Genomic DNA, 10,934 nt, shown 5'->3' with positions numbered 1-10,934 from the left:
GGCGATGGCAGAAAGCTGCGGTCGGTGCATTTGGTGATCGTCGTCAGGCTGCTGCTGGTGCGGCCGCTAGCGGCGCTGGTTCATCAGACAATTTGTAAAATCTATAAATTGGCATTATTTTGAAAATTCACACAACACTTCAAAAAAGAAGTGGATCTGTCATAAAAAAAATAAAAAGGTTTACGGTAAGCTGTATTTTGGAATCGATAAATCGCGTAATCTTAGACAATCGCTAGATTGTCCGATTGTTATATTATTTCGTGCTGACTGTGAACGGGAAACGGACTTGAATACGCAAAGCCGCTGAATGGTCTTCTATTGCTTTTTTTTTCATGATATTACATGATGCCTACTGAGATGCTTCAGCGTCGATTTCTTCATCTGTTTATATACAGGGAGGGGCACTCAAATTCAGACAGCCTTTGTTGAACTGTTTGTCAGAGCAGGCATTCCTTCATCCGTTATTTTTGACGCTAGACGAAGCCAGTTCTTTCTAGAACAAAACTATTTTTCATAATGACGAAAAATATCGCGTCGTTTTCACAATTTAGGCGAAGATCAGCAATGTATGCAACACGGGAAAAACTCCTACCAAAATTAAAGACCTGAAATTGATCGTTTACGTTATTGCCACTTTTTATGCAACACCCTAAGGAAGCAAAAAAGATTTTCATAAGGTAAACTTGAAGACTCGCAATAGAATTTAGATTTAAAAGGCTCGAGAGTTAATTAAAATGATTCAAAAAGCAGTCTTTGATACGCACTGATCTTTTACATAAAAATTAAAAACTGTTTTGAAGAGCTGATCATTTTTCAATATAATCACCACTCGCGGCGATCACATCTTCCATTTGGGACTTACACCTCTCGCTAGTCATTTCGAAATAATTCTTCGTTATAGTAGCAAGCGTGTATCATGCGAGAGGTGTGAATCCGCTAAAATGACGCAAAAATATGCACCATACAAAAAATTTCAGCGGAAGTAAATTTTGGATATCTGTCCAAAAGTCCCGAAAGAGCAAGAGCTCAGAAAGTCCTAAAGGTGTAAAAAGATACAGAAGCTCCAAAAAGAATAACTGTTTGAGTTTGCCTCGACAACGCAACTAGGAACTGATATTTCCCTATCGAAACTGGCTATCAGCTTATATATAAAACAAAATCGTAAATATCTAAAGTGGGCCATTTTCGAGCTCTTTAAATATAATAATTCTATTAACGACTCTCTTATGGACATTTCATTTGGATTTTTCAGATGCTCACTAAAGTAGCAAAAATATAAACTGTCGAGTTCATCTTTGTGGAAATTCGTTCAGTACGCAGATATCGAACAATGGTTCATTTTCGTTTGAATTGTAAAAAAAAAAAGCACATTATTTATAACAAATGATCTTTTTCTAATTAAACGACGATTTTCGGTAGCGACTTGATAACCTTTAAATATATGAACTTACGAATAAAATGGCCAACTGTCAAACGGACCCAATTGGTAGATTTAGCGTGAAGAGAAATGTTTTGAATTAAGAGTCCAGCTCACAGGTTGTTTAACCGCGTTTCAGCAGTCTATTAACACCCGTAACGTACTATCGTTTCCTGACAGATGCGTATTCTATTACAATATTAGCGCTAATGAAAAGTGCGGGCGGGTGACCAAGCAGCCGAAATGAGGTACTACATATAGGTGTACTAGTCCCAATAAGGACGGAGATGTCATGACGTGCCGAATAGCTGGCCACGAAACACTGTCTTTCTTTTTTATAAGCCGAAAAAACTCAACTACCACCGCATTAGTCTGTGTACAAAGTGTCACACGAGAACGTCATCAGATTTCGGTTTTCGTGCTTAAGAAGTGAGGTCAACACGAAAGGATGGATGACCCATTACGAAGCGAAATATTTGATTGGTCCAACTTCTTAAAAATGAAGTCTCTTCTGAAGGTTTTTAAGGAAAACTCCTATAGCGACTATAGTCAACAACTATATCTACTTTCGGTACTGTAAATTTTGAATTTACAAATAAATGTGATGAACGAACGCTAACATTCGTCAACGCACTAATAAAGCTTTTCAGAACCACTTTTCTTAGCTATTGCGTAGGCGATCGTGGTTGAAAAACCTAATTTTTGAAATAATCGCATCGCGCTTGACTTGTCGACTCAACATTATATCACCGCGTCTTGGGTCCATTTACCTCAAATATATTCTATCATCATCATAATAATACTAATAATATTATTATGTTCCCTCTAGCACACTTTTTTGTCCGGCCCGTTTACTGTTAGCAAGAATATTTTTTTGAAATTTTCTTCGCTTTCCGCCGTGTTGCGGTCTTGATGAAGCGCTGTTAAGACAGCAGTTGACACTACTTTGGCGGGTTAATCTATATGCGTACAAATCTATTTCAGTTTTTGTCGTCGTCGTCGTCGGCGGCTTCCAGCAGTGTCTTGGTATACATATAGCCTGGGCAAGCGGGTCAGCATGAGAAGGAAGGTGATGAAAAAAGAAGATAAGCAAACCCAGTGAGAAAGATAATGAACGAATAGGAATCCTGCGCTTTGTTCAGCAATAACACCCGTAACGTTACTCTAAATAAACTCTTTACTGAGGCTGTTGCTTGTATGAGCGGTAACGGCACGATATGGAAGCGGACGACGACTGCGACAATATTGACAACGGCGCGACTAATAGTGGTTACTTGGATGGTCGCCACTAGTAACAACAGCAAAGTCGATTCGGAAGAAGCTTGTCGCTGCTGGCATTTCGTCCCTCGAAATCAACAGCTGCACTGTTACTACGCCCAGCGGTAGAACAAGCAGCCAGGTTGATTAGAAGGAAGCAACGGGTCCTGGTCTCATCACCGCCATTGTCGTTGTTGCCACAAAACAACCAGGGACCCGTCAATCACTTCGACCAATTTTCAACTCGCACATCGCCAATAAGTAAATACTGCTCACTGCCTGCGTCGCCGCTGCGCAGTCGGTACCAGTCAGAGCAGCTTGCAGAAGCTGTGCGCCCGGCTGGGTGAACCGGTGTTGGGCTAGACCAATGTGAAATGCTGAAACCGGGGCTCAGAAGCGAGGCAAGAAATCTCGCTTCTCGTGTTGGCCCCAGTGCCAGAGGCTGCGGAGTTGTCGACCCCTTCTACTCGTCGTCTGTCTACCGATCCGCAAGAATGGACATCTCGTGTGTTGAACCGGCAACGGCGTTAAACCAGCGACAGCGTTTGTGACTACGGTTTCTGCGGCTGTCCTATGGCAATAGTGTGAATCTCGAACAGTCGAATTTCGAATAGTTGTGAATAACTACTAGTTGTGAAGCTTCGTCTGCTTTCGCGAAAGAAACAAGCGTCCGCTCGATTCGGTGATTCGTCGGCGGATCGTTCTTCGGCCGAACCGATAGGAAAAAGGTAAAGCGCGAGGGGGCGAGTTGTACTAGCGGCAATTATACAACGGAGATGACACGGTACAGCACAACACGAATTGAAAGTCAACATGTCGAGCTGAACACATCTGTCTTGTCAGAACAGCAGTAGTAGTAGTCCAACGCGAAGGGCACTGTGTCCCGGAATAACGTTACGGGAGCAATTAGCTAGCCAGCTCGCCTCGAGTTAACCGGTTCGGAAAGGATGATTCTCTTCTCCGACTATTATTATCGTCATGATTAGACAATTACGACACCAACTGCGACGACTGACAATGCTGCTGCTGCTGCTGCCATTGATAATTTGTCGATACATGAAGATGAAGACGATGGAGTAAATGAACTGGGGGCGACTGATGCAGTGGTGCGAGGGCAGCGGGAGGGTATGGGAGGTGCATCTGAAACACGCACATGATGACAAATAGGATCCAGTGAAGATCGAATTCGTTCGTTTTAATATTTACTCGTCAGCTTTGAGTTAGCGAAAGTTCGACCTATTCCAGTCAACCTAGTGGCATTAAGATCAATCGAGATTATTAACGCATCCACTACAGCCACAATGGTGCATGGGTTATTCCGTAGAAATGAATTCCAGTCTCATCGTGTTTCCTTCCTCTAGAGAAAACTCTCATCTTCGAGCTAGTCGAAGCTCTAGTGTAAACTGTGTACTTTAAGTTAGATTCGTTATGATCGAACCGCTCCTATTCCCCATACACTTTCACTCAAGATAATTGTATAAACAACAATTTATTAGAAAAACATTATCTAGCCTTTAGTGTATCGAGGCTATTGAAACAATTTGTTTGTTCTTTCTGTTCGTATCGTTTCAGACACATACACTAATCGAATGATGCTGCCCCGAAAAAACCGAATCACCGCACATAGTCAACATGCCAGAAGACAAACGATCGTTTGTTGCGTTCTACTACTGCCTCGGTTATGGCCGAGGAAGACCATTCGGCCAGCCAGCCAGTCAGAAGTGAAAAGTAACTGCCACACTGATTTACGTCTCTATACTGTTTAGAACAGCCATTTATGAATGATCACCCACGGAATAGACCAGCCATGACGTATTCGAAATGATTTTGATCCTCTACGAAAGTGACCTTAAGTCTAAGTTTTATGACCGTATATATATATACGGTCACTGAGTCGTCGTCGCGCTCACTTTCAATATGATACATTACGCTCGTATAGATGGAAGTGTGAATTGCTAAATCCTCTTTGCCTCTGTCACAGCAACTTACAAATAGAAAAAGCTACTAGATAGTGTTTTTTCTATTACGTTGTGGCCGCGAATATCGTTCGCGGGCTGTTCGGGTTAAATCCTATTATTTTATTATAAACAATATATATATCATATGTGCGTGATACGAAAATGTTCTTCTGTGCAGTATTTTTGAACGTGTGTGTGTGTGAATCTTAACAACGTTCACGTATGTTCTACGAGTATTTGCTATAAGTTGCTTAATGTACAATTAAAACACATCAAGTACCAAGAAAATGGTGATTGATCGAGAGAATTCAGTGCATGCTGCGCCAGCGCTTTGCGTACTGCGTTATGATATACGCTGTCAAAAGCTATGAGAGACTGGGAGCGAAGGCACTTTTTATTCATGAACATCTTGTTTATTCAACTTGTAACAGATTACAGTCGTTTTCACTGTTCTATTTCAAACTTTACTTCTGTCTCTCAGTTTGAAAACTTTGCTGTTCACAGATGGTAACTTTATGTTTTCATCATACGTTGATTGCTGGTTTTTGCTTAAGATCTACAAAACTAAATACAAAAGAAGAATATGTTGCGTAGATTGCGATAACTTGTTTAAAGCAAAATAGTGAGGCCTACGAGTAGAAGCCGAAACGACTGTATTCTAGAAGTGTGCGGATAGCACAGAAATCTCTACATCTTACTGGCTTTTTCCCAAGCCAGTAGCGATTTTATTGGACTCCTGCTGTCAGCTACGGTTAATTTGAATTTAAAGAAGTTATAAAGTTGAATTGATTTTTTCGTGTAACACAATGCTTCAAGTGAGCAATCTGCAAAAAGAAGATACGAAGACATAATGCTGGCGGGTGGCAAGGCGAACATCTTCAAAGTTACATGTCTCCAACAGCAGACCGGGAAAGCTAGTGAAATAATGACACTCGTAAGCAACTTCTTTTTCTCTCTTTACATTGTCGACTTCAACATTAACAACAAACTAGAAAATATGTGACGGTCTTTAGGATAAAGAGCTAACCTGACGCTAATATGTATTGCTATACTAGCGAATTGTTATGAAAAAAAAAAAACATTTATCGTCTGACGTACACCCATCAGCACAGGAGTCACCCTTGCCACTGTTGCTCCATCGCGCCGCACGACTGACGTTAAGCGCGAATTAGTTACAGCAGCGTTAACGTTTACCCTTTGCATCCAACCGGGTAGCACCTGGGTCGACAGATATGTACCACTCTCAGATACAGAGAGACATTTTTATAGACACATATGTACACACAGGTGCACATACACATATCACATAAAATAAGTGCCCAGCTCGAACGCCAAATAGAATGAAGCACGTTTCACACCTGTGGCACAATGAAAATCTGCCATAAGATGCACCGTCAACCAGCGAAGGTGTGAAGAAGAATACAGGTACAGGGCGGTTACACCTACTAGTAGTTCCAGCAGTACAGAAGGACATCTGCAATGACTTCTGACTAACGCCGCTACCGTTACTACCAGTCCGTTTATTACAAACAATGACTGAAGTTATCGGCGCCACGATCGATGCAAACGGGGATGATGCGCCGTACATACCCCATCTACACGTATACGTATGTATACACATATATATTCCAATATCAGAGTGTACCAACGAAGCAAGTGTACGATATAACGGGCCATAGTTTTCGGATTGTTCTTTCTTTTCAAGATGAAATTAATTAGAAATATTAGCTAGACCTAAACTAGCAAATATATCTGAAATGCCATTCGAGGCATGACAATGCAGCAGAAGTGCAAAGATAAGGTTTCCGACAGACCTGTCAACACGGCTTAGAGTTAATGAGGTAAAATGTAAGGTTGAAACGGATGGAACTATTCCGGGGGTTTGTAGACAACGTTCCGGAAGACATTCGGCAGTCAACAAAGACTGGCGGAAAGTTATGAGCTTAGCATCAGCAAACCAAGTGTCTATCGCAATTATGTTTCAACAATAATACATGCTATCTAACCGAAGAAAAATGGTTTTTCCAATGGTAGATTCGCAATTTTTGAAGAGGATGGCCTAAAAGGCTACATTCGAATCAGTCGACATTCGCTGGACGATTTAAGATTAACACGTTACGCAGAAACACTGTATAATTCTATCGGAGATTACTGTGTAATGCGGCGCTTTGAGTGAAGCGTTTTTGGACAATTACTTGAATGATGATAGCAATAAAAATATAGAGAACATACAAATAATCTATATATTTTGTAGCTAGTGAACGCCATAACAGCGCTAACGAAATATGGGGATCACTATAATGATTTATTTCGATCAGTATTCGCTTACGAGGCGTGAGGAACGGTCTGCCTGCTTATGCATTTGGGAAGACTTTGGTGAAGATGGAATTCTTATTCTCGATAGAACGAAATACCTGCTGCACACTATCATGAAGTATAGAAAAACATATTTTGATGAGAATTTTCCAAAGAGATGGATCGGACGAAGAAATTCTGTTGCCTATTTATACCTTGCTCGTTTTTCTAGGCGATGCCAATAGACATCTTTTTGTAGGGACACCTAAAAAACGAAGTTCAATTCAGAAAGCCGACGACACTGAAAAATTCAAAAGCCACAGTTGAGCAAGATAAGTAACATGTTTGGGAATCAATAGGCGGCCGTTATACGTGGTAGACTGACCGAAAGGGCAGTGATTTTAAACAAGAAAAAAAGTTATACATTTTACGTAGCTTCCTTCACAACTTAGACATAAATTGTAACGGGTGAAATTATCATTATTCAAATCGTGCACACATTTTTGGCGACACCCTATGTATATACATACACGTGTTGTACATTCTAGTATTACCTGTGCCAACATAAAAAGAGCGAAAATTTTTTTATGAATGTGGAATAAAACAGGTACTATACGCATAGCAGTGCACACGAAGGCATAAAGACGATGCAATTAATGGAGCTAGCTTGCCGCTTGCCGTCGTTTTATTTAAAGACAGAAAACGATGCCTGAAATCAAGTAAATAACGTTTATAAAAATTATATTAATGATAATAGCAACTATTCATCGGTGTACGCCTTTTATGCAAAATCACGATCGCATGTTTAGAAGCTCGCGAGGCTATTTATGACGTGTCCAAGTCTGTTCACTGGTAGGTTTGTCGTGAAGTTCATGGCATACGTCGTATATCTCAGCATTAAACTGTAGATAGTGTTAATGATTCATGAAAATTACTACGATGATTTATTCCGATCACGAGGTGTTCAGTAAATATTGCTGGCCCAAAGATTAACTAATCATCTATGAGGTGAAAACGCAGAAGTCAGCGATAGAAATGAAGTTATCGTATCTCTTTTTTCTTTTTTTTTTTTTCAGTTTAACAGCTTTTGTCTCGTTTCGTATACGCGTGTTTCATCCATAACAGTTCAACTACGGTCAGTAGCCTCATCAATATCTGTTGCTCAACGCCACCGACGCTTCAACTACCAGCACGAAATTAAAATTGTAATAATAACACATTTTTTCCTTCTCATCTAGATTTCCTTCCTGTCTAATCAGCATTGCCGCCTGGTCCTGAACTAGCCTAGGCCTGAATTAGCGCGCAGAGCACCGTGAAATGCGCCGCAGCATCGACGCGATCGCAGTTCGCTGTCGAGCCAGGACGCCTAGAAGAATTCAGGTAAACCAGGCAAAGCTCAGTTAGACGAAGAAGCTTTTCGGATAATGGCGGTGCCTTTTCCTGATGTCCAATTCAAAGACATGTCTAACGACTGTGTAAAGCTCGTGTGAACTTCAAATACCGATCAAGTTCGGTCGAGGAACGATCTTCCGAGCTGCAGGCCGTTTCACCATATTGCTTCTATTACGGCTGATCGAAGCATGAAACACAGCGACGCGTTACGAGTAGAGATCGTTCGTTGGATCATCCAGATAAAGCCCAACAATTAATCAACTGTTCCCTGTGCAACATTTGGCATCTCTAAACCCGAATTTTAGCCGTATTGAATACCCCAACCGATTAGCTACTATGTGATTATTTTGAAACAAATGAAACCCATTAACAACGCTACAGGTATAAAACGCAAGAGTCGTTCCCGTCTAAACCTAGCCTCATGTACTACTGTAAAAAATTTTATCCAGATTCGTTGTGTTGTTGCCACTAGATGCATAATGGTATAGTAAGTGACTCATTTACCAAGATAAATGACATCTCCGATGTAATTACTTAGCATGTTCAACACTTGCCATACTCAATAGGAGAAATAGCGGCGTATAATTTAAATCTACTTAATGAGTAGACGACTCACTCGAAACGAGCGTCAAACTATCCATTTGATAACTTTTTCTCCTTCGATTATTTTGTCTAGGGACGGTTAAACTTATACAAATCACAGATCGTTTGGATTTCTGCCCAGACACATCGGAGTCCGTCGGTTAAGTAGCAGATGTAGGTCGCGTCATATAACTAAGTTGCATAATTTTTGCGAGGGCAAAAAAGCTGTGAGAAAGACTATCGGTCAGTGACCATCGGAAGAATCTATTACATAAAATGTCTGCTGCCACCTCGTCCGATTTGGCATTTCGGCTCGCCAACAAGAGTTCATTTTATCTGTGAAGGATGCTGTTCTTAAATAAACGGACATCTTTAACTTTGATCGAATTCGGGGTCCGTATCAGAAGAAAATGTCCAAGGTACAATTGAAATGGCGCAGAAGATGGATGGATCAAGTAGTTCAATACTGTTTTGACAATGGTCATAGTACGGTAACCGCTGATACGAGCACTGATCGGATGAGATTAGTGTGAGCGAAATAGGCCAATATACTTGCTTGAGAGACATCCGATTCGCGACATATGATGGCCGTGGCAGGTTACGAAGCACTATTAGAAATTCTTAAAAAACAACATTGATCAGAATACGAAACATCGGCCGACATCGTTCACTAAAGCTGCCTTGGCATGTTTAAGTCAGGCGTTTGACAAAGTTATTTAGTCACTTACAGACCTCGTGAGTGACAAAGTGTCGTCGTGCATTAGATGTGAGGCGAGAGAACAACGTGTGGCCAGCGTGATCATCGCCAGTGCACGGTGCCCGCACTAGGATAGACAACCAGGCGTAGCCAAAACCTTCAGCAGCAAAGTTCAACTTGTTATTTTGTATGGGGGCACCACCATGGCTCAAGTGGCTTTTCCTTAGGGGTATGGCGAATGCATTTATGCACGCTGTAGGTTACCTAAGTATTCCAAATGTGGGGGCCAAGTATGAGCTTCACCTTTCACCAGTTACAGCTTTAAACTAGGATAAAACAAACAGAATAATTCCCACTAATCGCTATCGTTCAAGGATGTTCAACCAGGTACCGGTATACGTTTTGCATTACTTCTGAAGGATGGAGATTTAAATATTCGAGGTATTATGGTTCAACGTCCGGTAGTAACCCTTCCTAAGGCTTACTGGTCCGCGTCTTTTTAAACTTTCTATTTTGTATTTCACTGTCAACATGTTGATTTTGGATCTAATTGCAATCTAATCTAGGCATATTTTCTACGACCTCTTCAATCAGTGCCTATCGTGTCGAACTTTTTTATTCTAAATACTGTCATGCATTTTAGAGGGCGTCACATTTGAACGGCGGATGCTCGGTACACACAGATATCCGCTTGTCAGGATTGGAATTGACTATGTCCATAAACATGTCACTTGTGTAGTGCCTTAGCTGCCCATAAAGCCTATTACGTTATACTACAGTATAGCATATCCGTGTTTTGGTCCAGAATACGGCTATTGTCAACTACTTTACACCTCGATTATTATCCTTGCCATATACTTAGTGTATTAGCTCGCGTACGTCTATTTTGTCGCCGTAATTACGAATCCGTTCAGAATGACGTAGAGAACTTTTGATTTCAATGTTATGTCTAGTAGACTTTCCACTGTTTCCCCTACCCTAGACATCAGTCGCGCAATTTTCGACCCATCTTGCTCTCTTTCCCGCCGTACGTTTAACAAGGGCATCCGTGTGGATCACTCGGAGGTTCTTGGACGTCCTGTTAATCTTTCAGGGTATTGCTGACCATAACATAAACCCCATCGTATCTTTTTTGCTGTGGCTGGGCCGATAGCTTCACACTTTTCTGGCTTGGCTTTAGAAAGTGTTCCTCCATTATTAAAGCTTCAGTCATTTCCAGAACTCAGTTGATGTGATATTTTCTGCACAGTTCCTTTGTTTTTGCAGCTTAACGTCGGCGGGTAAGTTCGTTATTCAGAATGCAATTTGCAAAGTTCCACCAGGACGCATCTTAGAG

At 41.2% G+C, this 10,934-nt stretch overlaps 1 long non-coding RNA gene across 1 annotated transcript; it reads left to right on the top strand.

Moving 5' to 3' along the window:
- The first annotated feature begins 1,430 nt into the window (after positions 1 to 1,430).
- LOC147753342 (uncharacterized) lies at positions 1,431 to 9,262 on the top strand. Its single transcript, XR_015311470.1, has 4 exons — positions 1,431 to 3,402; positions 4,247 to 4,402; positions 8,004 to 8,062; positions 8,166 to 9,262. It is a non-coding gene; the product is annotated as an uncharacterized LOC147753342 (long non-coding RNA).
- The last annotated feature ends 1,672 nt before the right edge of the window (positions 9,263 to 10,934 follow it).

The sequence above is a fragment of the Varroa jacobsoni genome, unplaced genomic scaffold (assembly GCF_002532875.2).
Source record: "Varroa jacobsoni isolate VJ856 unplaced genomic scaffold, vjacob_1.0 scaffold_549, whole genome shotgun sequence".
In the NCBI taxonomy this organism is placed as follows: Eukaryota; Metazoa; Arthropoda; class Arachnida; order Mesostigmata; family Varroidae; genus Varroa; species Varroa jacobsoni.
This window is presented reverse-complemented; position numbering and strand designations above follow the sequence as displayed.